At 35.0% G+C, this 14,122-nt stretch overlaps 1 protein-coding gene across 1 annotated transcript in view; it reads left to right on the plus strand.

The window, feature by feature from the left end:
• Nucleotides 1-12,062, plus strand: part of LOC123565870 (tetratricopeptide repeat protein 7B-like) — a 73,039-nt gene extending 60,977 nt beyond the window's left edge. The window contains exon 21 of the transcript XR_008372159.1: nucleotides 11,996-12,062. The gene's annotated coding sequence lies outside the window, so the exon portion shown is untranslated. The remainder of the gene's footprint in view (nucleotides 1-11,995) is intronic.
• The last annotated feature ends 2,060 nt before the right edge of the window (nucleotides 12,063-14,122 follow it).

Here is a 14,122-nt window from a genome sequence, read left to right on the forward strand (position 1 = left end):
GAAAGCTCCGGAGAGATATTTGATTGCTCACTTCATATTTGCCCTTCCATCGGATAACAAAGTCTACGCAAATTATTGGCAGACTCGATTTGAATCCGTTCAACACATCTAACGAATCTTAATGAGCTTCTTTAGTACCGGCTTAAGCAGAATTCTATTATACAAATGTATTTAATGGACTTACACATCGTCATATAGCCAGACGCTTTATCTTACTGTAGGGCCAATACATGATTTGTAACCTGTAAAAAGAGGAATCTACTTAATATTTGAGCCGTGCCATGGGAAAACCAACATAGTGGGTGTGCGACCAGCATGGATCCAGACCAGCCTGCGCATCCGCGCAGTCTGGTCAGGATCCATGCTGTTCGCTAATAGTTTCTCCAATTCCAATAGGCTTTAAAAGCGAACAGCATGGAGCCTGACCAGACTGTGCGAATGCGCAGGCTGGTCTGGATCCATGCTGGTCGCATACCCACTATGTTGGTTTTCTAATGGCACGGCTCATTTGTTTCTGTTGCTAAATATTAGATGGATCATTGCTACATATATGGATTGAAGTTAACTTAGTAATTAATTCCATGAAAATCAAAGCAAAAAAGAAAAAGAAAAAAGAAATATACAACAAGGTCAAATGTTTCCTTTTCAATGAATCTTTTCAAACAATTTTCTTCCGCTCAGTCTACCAGATTACAGCAGCCTAGAGAGATCTGCGAGTATAAAGAGCCCAACAACTATGCTTATTAGGACGATTCCAACAACTCCCATGCTTTTACTTTCTACACGATCGTCTGGTGCTGATGTTAGCTTTCTCCGAGTCGCTGACAGTTTTGATTTGTCTACCTTTAATGACTGCAGCATTTCTAGAAACTGTTGTTGTGACATTTTATGTAAATCTTCACAACTACATATATATTCTGATTCCATGTTGGTTTGGTCTGACGATACTTCAGTAACTGTAACTGGGCTTGTAGAATGCTGTTCGATCATTGTCGGTTGTGACGCCGTACTTGTGCCTGAAGATGTTGTTGGTGTTGTTCTTTTTATTGTTGTTGTCAGTGGTGTTGGTGATATACTCATGCCTTGAGATATTGTGGGAAGTCGGTCAGTTGATATTGTTTCTGTTGTTGTTGGTGGTGGTGGTGGTGAACTTGTGCCTGTTGTTGTAGTTGTAAGTTGTTCAGTTGATGTTGTTTCTGTTGTTGTAGTTGAAAGATGTTCAGTTGATGTTGCTTCTGTTGTTGTTGTTGGTACTGGTGTTGGTGGTGTACTTGTGCTTGAAGAAATTGTTGGAAGTTGTTCAGTCGATGTTGTTGTTAGTGTTTGTGGTGGCGGTGGTGTACTTGTGCCTGAAGATTTTGTCTGAAGCTGTTCAGTTGTTATTGTTTCTGTTGGTGTTACTGTTGTTCCGGTTTCTGAAGATGTTGTGATTGTTGGTAAGTGTGAAGTTGTATTAACGTCAGTTGTTGTTGTACTAGTATCAGGAGATTCAGTTGTCTGTTGGTTTCCTGTTGTTGTACCAGTAGATGTTGTACTGGTTGTCGTGTCATTCGTAATTTCTGAGACAGGATCTGAAACACAAGTATATTCCAGTAAAATATGATTTGATTTCAAAAAGCGATTTCAAAAGATAACCAAAAGACTATAACTCCTGTAGCCTTAAACTCAAACCCACGCTTAACAGTGTAAAAACATAATATTATAATGAAATGTTAAGTGATTAGATCAAGTAATAGAACAACGATGCGATTAGTTTAAGCACAGTGTAGTTGCACACACAAAATAAGTTGTATAATGCATATTCTAGAAATAACCAATGGAAAAGCTTAGATTTTAAGTGTGTTGTAAAGTTTCATACAGCATGTCTTAAGGTGTGTCATTTTTGTACGTACTTAAAGCTTATAAAATGCTATATGCCGTCACACACTGGAAAGAAAAAGTCTGGTAAGAACTTTAAAAATGTTAAATAACTGACGAAAAAATCAGCGGCTTTGTCTCGGGGACATTTATGTTTTTGTCAGTCATAAATCTGTAAATTATTAGAGTAGTAAATGAGTCAACCATGCACCAAGACCTCAAATGCCTAATCATCTGACATTAAATGACTCATATACTATTTACATGATTAGTAATATATGAATCATTTATGCCCCAAGACCTGAGCGATTTTCGGTAATCCAAGGGCCATAATTCCGAAGTGCCTAATTGCCTCGGCCGATTTTGGCTAGTTATCGAACTTGGCCGCGGACTTATTGACAAACACATTTTGTTCAAGTTTGGTAAAGATTAGATGAGAAATGTTCGACTTAGAGTGCGGGATAAGGATTTGTGACAGACAGACACACAGACAGGAGTAAACAATGTGTCTCCCATCAAAATCACGTTACCACAAAAGTCAACAAAATATAAGTAGCTTAATACGTAAGCCGATATGAACGACAAGGAAAGTCTTTACTGTTTTCATATATGCAATCTGTAACACAGACATAAGGATGCAACTTTTATAACTGTTTATACTAATGAGTATAATATATGCCAAATATCAGAACAAGCAAAAGATAAATATGAAGTTAGAAAGACTAAGACTGTCACAGTTTACAGTTTTTACTTCAGTAATTGTACTTCTTGGACCTGTCAAATATGGCTACCCCCGGGAAATATTATCACCTACGATTCCGAAAATGTTCTCTATATCTTTTCAGATTTTATTACAAAAAAATACTGTTCAGCATAACTCTATAATTTCCCAAAGAAGTTATATTACCATTGGCCTTATAAAAGCCCAAAGAAATTACGTTATTCCTGGCATGGCAACTGAATAACTTTTACCATAACTATATCTTCAAAAAAAAAAAAATAGTTCAAAATCAGAAATTTACTTCTAATGTGAATGAAATCCAAATATTTTGACCAGGTTGCGAGAAATATTCCTGACAACAGCCTCGGGTGTCATTATGCATAAACTACCAGTATTGCATGAGTAATCGACCCAAGGCTTAGAGGGTTGTAATAAATGATGTCTACGGTTTAGACTTAATTCAGAACCTTTTGATTCCCTATTTTGAAATTATATTGGTTGTATCTTAGATATTACTTCCAATATAATATTGGAAACATATTGAGCGTTCAGGCATGTCAGGAGCCCATATTCCATGAATGACGTTTCCTTTTTTTGCTTTAGATATAGGTGGCATTTGGAAACATATGCGTCTCCTAACCATTATTTCTTAAGATACTGTTGCAAGTAATTTACAATAACATTACGAATAGCTTTTTGCGCTTCCTGATACATATGATCATTAATTCTATCAGTCAAGTGATGAAACTAGAGTAATTTGATATTTTTATATCGAGTGGTACGGGTCTTGAAGTGTTTTAATGTAAACAATATGTTTCTAAAGGTAACAAAAACATACATGATGCTTTTGTCTCTTCCCAGGTTTAACGCCAAAAAACGTACGAGTAAAAACGAAGAGATTTTACCATGATCTAAGCAAAATGTCTGGACATTCTTGAGGACAAAACATTCTCCAGAAGGTTCTACGATTCCGCTAAATGTCGGAATGAATGTCGCTTGGTAGATCTGTGGCGGCATTGGGTTGTATTTGTTCTTCACACAAATCCATCTCTTCATTGGATGGCTGTATATTATGTCGGAATTGAACAGCTGTGAAACAGAACAAGAGATAGGATAAGTTTAATTATTGCGCGTAAGTATAATGACACTCGTCGATTTCCATGCGATTACGTAATATTGTTAGGTGACGTAAATGTAGTTAAACACGCACCAGACTTTCCATGAAACACGGAAGATACGGCAAATACGTATTTTGCGGAACGTTATTACGTTTCAACTACAAAAAGACAGAAATGTCAATTCCAGATTCTGCCAGTCTAGCAATTCTGAAAATGTTGCTCTACAAATGGGCACATTTTTTTATCTATTTATTTCTGTGAAAACTGTAATTGAGCCACGCCATGAGAAAACCAACATGATAGTGGCGGATGCGCAGGCTGGTCTGGATCCATATGATCGCAAAGCCACTATGTTGGTTTTCTCATGGCACGGCTCAATTATATATAATATATAATTTGTAAATGCAGTAATACACATACTATTTACATCTGCAGAGTTCAGTAAGAATGCGTTTACCTGAATATGTGATATATCTTTATTAAATGTAATATTTATTGTCTACTACATCAAGTTCGCAGGCGCCTTTGTATCTATAAGTCTGTCCACTTTTCCATGATGTGTTAATAATCGTATGCGGAAAGGCATAGCACGCTCGTTGAGTATGGGTATACAACCTATTATATGAAATTATCTATATAAAATGTAAAATTTATCTAAAATATTTTTTTTTCTATTTCCTTTACATACAAAGTTTTGAAAAGAGAAATAAACGTCTTGATAAGACTTTCAATTTCATGAGTAGTTATTAAAATATTTTTCACTTATATCTGAACCTAACATGTCAACCAAGAGAAAGTACTATATATCTTAAAGTTTCTAGAATTTCGACTGAATGGAATTTCCTTATCTGTAATTTACACTTAACTGTAGTTATAAAAAGCTCCAAAATTTCTTGAAAAGTGAAAAAGAATGAATAAAATGATACCGTAACATCATTCGTTTTTGTTCAAATTTGTATATGCTATTTAGATCTACAACATATTGTTCTAAATGTGTGAAAGCGTTCAGATATGTACCATTAGCAATGTCAAACATATTGTAAAACAGATGAAATGGACGTTCAAAGATCCGTTCAGTGTATATATGAAATTCTAACACGACCCGATTTGTTTTCCTGTTGAACAAAGAAGGCTGAAAACTGTGTTTTTTTTTAAGAAATAATTAATAGAAGAAGAGTGTTTAAATAATAATTTCACGAGGGCGCAGTCCGAGTAAAATTATTTGTACGACGTATTACCGCCCAAGTGTATAAATAGTGTTAAAACACGGTTTTGCTATAAATTATTTCGATTCTAATATGCCCTTAATTTAAAACAGTAAAATCCAATACCATGACAGTTCCTCTTTGTTCCTGATAGTATATTTCTCGATTCAAAACACGTTATTTTATCAAAAACTCATAACGTTTCGCTGGAACTGATAAAAAAAAACCGGAACTAAACATTGTTATTTGTCTTTGAAACGTCATGGCGTCTTTCCTGTTTACGGACGTTGATTTCCCGCGCTTTGTTTAAATACGCTGCTATAATAAATAGTTCTAAAAAGAAAGCCGTTCGACTGATTTTATTTTTTTTATTTTATCTTGATATCAGTATGCAAGAAAAAGATTCTGTCACTGGTTATAGGTGCAGATGGGAATATCCGGCTCTCGGGTAACTGTTTAGGCGGTAACTCGGTAGGAACCTCGTTACCGCCTAAACAGTTACCCTCGAGGCCGGAAATTCCCATCTGCACTTACACTTACAACCAGTGAAAGAATCTTATAATATTCAATAATTCATTTTTCTGACGTCACAATTATTACGTCATAACGTTAGACGGCATAGCGGCGCGCTGGAAAAGAAATTAACAGGAACCAGGCAAATATTTGGTGGATATCGCCAATGACGTACATAATAATACTAGTCTTGATAACTCCAAACAATGGTTTTATTCATTTGAGATATATTATTTCTTAGACCATTTTTATTTAAAAGGTTCTCAGTCAGTAAACAGATTAAAAATTGGCAAGGCTATCTTAATCAAGGCCTGCTAAGAAGTTCAACTAACTACTTCAGAGTTGTTTAAAATACGATCTTTACTGCTGAAAACATTTTTTTCTTGATTATGAATATGGTTTTGTAGCTCTTTTCAATTATAAAAAAGCAATGATAAATAATCCATTTAAATCCGTAAATCAATTTGTTCAGAAAAATTGTAAAACACAAACGCTACTTTGTGATTAAAGTTCCATAAGGCTTTAAATTTTATGTTAACAACAAATGAAACATCTATCCAAATAGAAGTTATGCATACATATATGGTTAGAAAAGAGTTACTTTTAATACTGCACATGGACTTTTACACATTTACAGTTTATGTCATAAAGGGAGGTAATAAAAACAACAGATTCAATAAGACTTTCTCATCAATATTAAAATATTTGACAAATATAAGAAGAAAAAAACAATTATGTAAAATAGGATTTAACACAAAACTGATATATTTTATGTTCATAACAGAAAAAGTGGCAGTCACATTTTAAACAAAGGCATTGTGAGCTTTTAAAAAGGTACAGAAAACATTTGTAAAATCTTACCCATACAAAATTAGCAAATAAAATCATTTGGTCATGTTCGCAGAATCGCTTAGAAGTGAAGTTATTTCATTTTTTTTTTATTAATTTAATAGTCGTTAATGTATATATTTGGTTCAAAACAAAGCAGATCCTGCACGGTTTAACAAATAAACTGCGTCATTAATTACCAGATTAACGATTCGGAGTATTCATTCTCTTCCTAAAGTAATCTATTGTATATACAAATGCTCTGCAAAGCCATCTTTCTAAAGCCTTTTCCGGCTTGGGAAGTCAAACGAGGAAAAGTAAACGAGTCATTTTTATGTAATTCTATGCATGCAGAGACTACCGGAAGTCTGAACGTAGAACATAAAAAAATACAATATGAAAATTCTAACTGTGTACTGCCTTCAGAATTGACATGGATTTAACACAATACCAAGCTTTCTAAGTACATATTTAAATCGACCGACCGATATTTTTGATTGTCAGGTTGGTTTGAATACTGTGAACAAATCATTAAAACAACGCTTAAATGTTATATTGTCAAAGAATTACGGAAATTGTTCATTCCACAATTGTTTTGTTTACACCCGAACATGGGGGATTTCACGTGACGCTAATGCGCATGCGCAAAGGATAACTCCTTCGTCCCCAATTAAGTTGAAAGTGTCTCCCCTTTGGTAGTCAAAACCAGACGACTTAACAAAAATACATAATAATGACAAATATGTGTCGTTTTTGTGCATCGGCAATAAATTTTGATTATTTTTACAATAAAGAAAGTAAAAACAAATATAAAATATTGGTGATATGTCAACATCTAAGCGAACCTCTACCAAATGTTCTTATCCAAGGGAGGTAACTGGTACATATACTGTATGCTGGGCCAAGTTACGGTTGTATCCCTTACGTAGTACACGTGTAAATTGTCCTACATATTGATTGCCCGATTAACTAATTGGTAGATCACCTGGCTTGCGAGAATTTAATTTAACATAAAATAACTGCACAGTATCGAGTTGTTTGACAAAAGCCTATTAGTAATTTTAAAAACACAAGAATGTTCAAACTTCTTTTGTACTTATTAATTTCACCAGTTTAGGAAAAACACGGACGGTGCTTTTCTAGTCGTATACACTGTCATAATGTACATAAATTTTCAAACAAAAGTCGATGACGTAAACACCTTTTGTAGTCAACCGACTCAGTGCAATCGTTAAGGAGCCCCAATGCTCTAGACACTATTGACATTTATGTTTTCATAAAGCAGAAGAGCTTAACTGACACGTTCTAGAAAAATACTTTTAAAAACCTTTTATTTTATGACGGAAACTGCTTCGATACAGTAGGGGTATGGGAGTTTCATTCCCTTCTTTTTACAAGATTAACAATGTTGCTATTAGTAGTATTAGAAAGTATTTTATGCAGTGGGCTTTGTAAGGAGGATATTCCACCGTTGATAAGAATGATACAGCAAGTATCAAGGGATAAAGGGATCTGCTCCAGGAAAAGAGAAAAAACGGACCTGCTTAATTCTTTTGACGTTTCCGCTTACACAGTCACGAAAATTGAAACACTGGTAGATTGTTGTTGTTAAATTGTTTTGGATTCGTTTTATTTTCAACCCATTGGCATTGAAGTGTTAAGTCCTCTAGAGTCAAATTGTTTTCTAGCCGACCAATAATCAGTTTGTTTATTAATTTGACTGGGGTTCTATGGTATCAGAGTATATGATTAGTGACTGTTGGTTCAATATCTTAAACAATCAACATGATGCTAATAGTATTTTAACTGCAACACACCTGTGCTAAAAAGATATTCTTTTGACACACCCGTCGTGCTGATAACGATACTAATTGGCACGACTGTTGTGCGAATTTAAGAAAAATGATTGGCACGACCGTCATGCCGATAGACACTTGTATGTGCTCTGTTAGTCTGTTGCGTTGTTCAATTATATATCACTTATATGTCCCTTATGCGCCACTAGTGCCTTTAGTGCTGTATGCGACATACTGCACCTTTTATTGCCTGTTTTCATGACCCTGATTTTTCGATGGTTGCAGTCTTTTTAGTTGAGATTTTATTTGTAAAACCTGTACGGTAGAAGTGGACATAAAAGCTTTATAAAGTAAATGTGACAAATAATAAAATGATAGTTTTATTCTGAAAAAGTTCCAGAAAATGTGACATTGTGCAGACTTATAACTATGTCTTGTCTGCTTTATACTGTCAGCGGTGAGGTTGGTTATCGTTTGTTCAAAGACAAGTTTCTTCGTTTTATGTTTGGACCTCGCAATGCAGATCAAATTGTTGAAAGGAAAAGGAGAATGTTCATCACCTGCTTCAAAAAAATAACTATACTGCTCCGATTTGAAAACATTTTGAAAAGATAAGTTAAATCCAATGATACCAGGTGTAAGGGTCAGTTGAATCTTTATCAGGGTCTATGTAGTTAAAGTTCGTTATTATTGGAGTTGATGAAAAGAAAAGAATTAGATAAAGGGTAAGTTAATGGGAGATATAGACCTCCCTGTCGTTCTGATTCCTTATTCAGTTTCAAAAGAAATTCTCCATACTTAAGTTCGAATGCATAATTGCAATCTATAAGGTTGTATGAACAAATTATGAAAGAAACACATTTTCGATGTAAATCATTCAATAACATACTTTCTGTCTCATGAAAATGTTACATATAGTAGTTGAACTCTTCAATTCGATATAAAAGAATGTAAAAACAAAGGAAATCAGTAAAGAGCGATTTCCTATTTCTGACAAGTTGTAAGCCTTTCTCTGAGCGTTTCTGTCATATATGGCAGCCTTTAGAAACCGTTTCTGCCAATCAAGGCAGCAATTTTTCTTTACCCAGACTAGTTTGGAAGCCTGTATTTTTTTTTCCAGAAAAAGACGTGTATAGTTTATATGTGGTGTACATGATCCCGAGGAATGAATGTGTTCGTGTATAATCTAAAATTACTCGAGCTCATTCATTCAAAAACATTTTGGAAGGAAAACAAAAAAATCACCTTCTGGATCAAAACTAGGATATTTAACTCGCCATAATTGCTTTAGTAAATGGAAAATCGAGTTCAAAACTACCTAATGATATCTGCAGTCAATGGACAACATGTTCATGAATACGCAAATGCCCTTGCTTTCATTATACATTTTTATACCAGTATCGCAACCAAATAACTAACCTACATATAAACTGTCTGCAAAATTTGGTGTCTGTCATCCAGACAGTGATCTGTCATCACCGGTAATACGATGTGTTTAAATCATACCGGATTAAAGATCCATCAGATAATCGTTTAATTATGATTGATCCAGTCAAGCAAGGCCGATACTTTTGACACGAAGTGTGCCGAAGTTGTTTTCACACGCGGGCAATTATGACAGATACCGCTCATTGTGGATAATAACATTAAGAAGGCAATATTTCGGCACTTTTAATCAAAGCAAAAGATGAAATTAAATGCGAAAAAACTGGTACGGCCGATTACGGAAGATATCATGCAAGAGCCAAAAAGGCCCGACCGTCCGCGACAGTCTTGCAATCTGTTACTTTAGCTTTATTTTGAAATCTTTTTTAACATTATTTATGCTTCATTTTAATCTGTACGTTTGGTAGTTAGAACTTTTTCTTAATTTCGAAAGGATCTTTAAGGATGTATAAGCATTTGTTTTTCAGGATATCCGCCATTTTGAAAGAAATGGTTCTATGAAGATTTTCTCCTAACAATATTTATTCCAAAAATAATTGCTAAATTCTCAAAATAAGCTAATAACGCATCATTTAACCAAACAAATTCTAATTGTTGCAAAAAAAATCACACTTACCTTCGGTTGCATCAATCTGCATTAATCTGACGTAAAATGCATTATGGGTGTAGTGGTGGGTAATTTTAAATATCTGTTTAAGGAGATTAAAAGTTTATGAAAAGTCTGTAAACTTCGGCTTTCATCCTCTCCAATGTAATCTCGCTAGCACCTTGCTGGGCATGGATAGAAGCTGGATGCCTCGCCAGTTGTTGCAGTCCCTCAGGTTGTCTTTCTTCGGTAGCTTGGAGGTACCCTATCTGCCACTCTTCAGGAACCTCTTCTGTGTCCCAAATGTGTTGGATCAGGTCAAGCATGATGTCTGCACTGATGTCTGCTTCTGCCTTTATCGCTTCTGGTGGGATTTTGTCAGGTCCTGGAGCTTTCCCATTCTTGATCTTATTGATGACTCTGTAATTTCCTGTTTGGTTATTGGTCCTGTGTTGATTGTCAAGTCTGGTCCCTCTTCTATAGTAGGGGGTTGGGCGACTGGTGTGCCATTTAGGAGTTTATCGAAATGCTCCTTTCACACCTTTTCAATCGGTCTTCTGGCTTGGACAGTCTTTCACATGCTTGTTCGAATTGCTTCGACGTCCTGCTAGTTGGCGGGCGATCTGAAACAGGGTACTTGTATCATTCTTTTGTGCCGCTGTTTCTACTTTTGCTGCAAGTTGGTTGATCATAGTCCTTTTGTCTTGCCTGCAGTTTTTCTTCACCTCTGTTTGTAGGGAGCCGCACTCTATCTGGATTCTATGTGTCTTTGCCTGGAGAATCCTTTGTCGAACTGTTCTTTTGGTTTCTATCTTGTGAATGGTATTGTCTAAGATCCAGGTCTTGTAAGTTCGAGAAGCAAAGCCTTTCTTCGCAGATTTATGTGAATGTATTCTTTACATGATCCCATCTTTATATGTGATGTTTCTACTGCTTCCATTAACTATGTTAAAGTATGTACTTTGCATTTAAAGAGTTAACATACTTTAAAAAAGTGATGGATAAACTTCAATTATCCTGTGTTTGCTGTTAAGACATATAGTTCACTGTCACCTTCTAGCTGATATTGTAGTATTTATAAACTTGTATTTTTCTTAAATTCCATGTAATAGCAGCGTGTCAATGACACCTTAAACACACTAAAATGGCTGCCTCAACGATCAGCCATTTTCTGAAATTTCTTAGTGCCATATCTGTTTCAATATAGTGATTTTTTCAATATAGTGGTCTGATTTTAAAAATAATTTTAGTATTGTGAAAGGCATGAGGACGTCTTTTATATAAGATAAACACATCAGGCATTCCTTGCCCTTTAATTCTGTTATATTGACCTGAGGCCATCATTGTAAAAGCCCATGTTTACTGACAATTTTTTTTACAGTATCAGTTTTAGACTTTTAAAGGCTGAACACCACTTAATCCAGCTGTTCTTTATTTCATTTTAAATCCATTTACTTAATAACATTATTTTAACATTTTCCAGAATATTAGTTTATCAGAGATTTAAATTCATTCCAAAAAAGAACTACGTCATTACACAGAAAACGGAGACTGAAGAAAAGGGGTTGTTAACTTTATGTAAGAAAGTTAGGCTTCATTAATTACAACTCTTTTAATTTACTTGTTTTCGCTTCTTTCATGGTCTCTTCGAGACTTAAGGTTTTTACGTCCTTATTTTTATCAAGTATGCGATAGATTTCGATAGAATGCGATAGATATACACTGAAATGCAGTAGAATAAAAGGATTTAGGAAGGGCATAAGAAAAGGGGAAAAAAAGATTAGGACTATTTTATATCTAGAGTAATGGTAACCAGACCTGCATAGGCTTGCATTTGATTTAGTGGTGATGAGCCTTATGCAAAAGCATGGCTGAGGGCAACAGTTGTGTAAACATTCTTACTGACATTTTAGTGGTGTCAAAAGAGTTACATGTTAATATGAGAAATTAAGTGCTGTATTGGACAGGGCAATAAGAAAAGAAAAAACAACAACAAAAAAACAGTAAGACCAGTTATTATACATTTGCATGCTGATATAATAATGGTAAGTCAAGAATGAAGGAAAGAAAGCCTGTTTATTTTAGTTAAGTAGTTGTACTAAAGTTATCAGTAATAAATGCCAGATATTTTGTTCATAACTTTCATTTCGCAATTTCACAAAAGAATAAATCATGCTTTTAAGAATTCTTATCATAGCTGGCTGTTTTATTATCGGCACTATTCAAAATTATATCTACCCACAAATGGAAGATATAGTAGTCTCGTCCTGTCTGTCTATATTCAATATTTGATGGTATAGGTCTCTCTACTCTTAAACCTTTGTAGGAAGGTGAAGTATCAAGGCTAGTTTGGCATATCATCAGCATTTTTTTTCTTTTTATATGGGGACATATACAGGCCTTCCGGTGTTTCTACTTTTTCCTACATTTTCCTACTTTTTTTTTTAAATGCCTCCAACGTTTTCCTACTTTTTGATAAAACCACCTACCTCGCATACTGTTTTGCTTCACATTAAAAAGGAAAAAAAAACAGTCTTTTCAGTAGTTATATTTGCAGATGATGGACTCATCATGTGTTGCTGGCAGTTCCAGGAGCCATTTAAAGATGAAAAACTCCGTATAGATACACTCCTACAAAAACCTCAAAAATGTTTGTATGGCTCTGAAATTACTAGAATTTCACAGCTTCAGTGGGCCTACGCACCCCCCCCCCCCCTGCCACCCCAACATCCTCTGGACACATGGCTAGGGCTTTGCCCTGGATCCACCGGGGACCACAACAGGACCCCAGCAATATTTTCAGGTGTTTCAAAACTTTCTACATGCACCCATGCATTTGGTGTCTCCTGCGATACATTGCCTCATATCAACATATCTATAATCCTACCAAACCATATCTTAACCTTGAAAGCTCTGCTGGGAGTGCTTGGTTGCATTTGTGTGCTTAAATAGCACATTTTATTAGTGTTTTGGCTTGGGTTTGAAATACATTTATGTTAATAACCTCCTAATTTTCCTACTTTTTTGTCCGCAAACCTCCTACTTTTTGTGGAGGGACCTCCTTCATTTCTCCTACTTTAATTAGCGTCACGGAAACGCAAAGGAATACTATTACTTTTTGAAGGGTATCTAAACCGATTTTTTTTAAAGCGTCTAGTCGTCCTGTAATCGGATGCCAAGCCTGTCTGCGTTCTAGCAACTCCTCAGGGAATTTTCTAGCCTTCAGGTAATCAGTAATGATTAAATATCATTTTACATGTTATTTACTTAAGATATCAATACTTCTCTGCAAACAATATTTTGTGTGAATACGTACCAGAATATATATTTAAATAGTCTCGAATAGATTACTACATTTTCAAGTTTGCCGAAATCAATAACGGCGAAACGAACAGAAGGAAATTATTGTGTCGTTGTCATCTTGTTGTTAGAGACTGTTCGTTACATATGTGGTACGAATTTAATGGTTTATCAAGCCGCCCATAGCCATCGTTTTCAAAATAATACTTCAAAAACTTGTTTTCTTACGTTATTATATTTTTATTATAACTTGAAATTAACCACGAAACCATTGTGAAATACAATATTTTTCTCTTTAGTAATTCATTTTCATACTTTGGAATAAAATCATTTTATTTGAAAACAGTCACTTACAAAATATTTCATTTCAATATCTTGACTGCGTAAATTAATTTATTTTAAAAAAAGTTGGGCCATGCTGATAGCTCCTCCTCGTGGTGTGGCTTGGGTGCCTATGGACTGTGCACTGTGAAGTATCTCCCCTTGTTGGTTGGCTTGCATAATGCAACTAAACGCTCTCTGATGACAACGGCACAATCATCCTCTTCTATTCGTTTCGCCAATATTGATTTCGGCAAGCTTTCGCTATCGGCTGAAAATACAATAATCTATTCGAGACGATTAAAATATACTTTAGTATGTATTCACACAAATTCTGCTTGCAGATAAGTATTGATATCGTATGTTAATATCAGGTAAAATCATATTAAATCATTTCTTATTCATTTAAGAAATTGAATACCGGATGGCTA

This window comes from Mercenaria mercenaria, chromosome 1, assembly GCF_021730395.1.
Source record: "Mercenaria mercenaria strain notata chromosome 1, MADL_Memer_1, whole genome shotgun sequence".
NCBI lineage: Eukaryota > Metazoa > Mollusca > Bivalvia > Venerida > Veneridae > Mercenaria > Mercenaria mercenaria.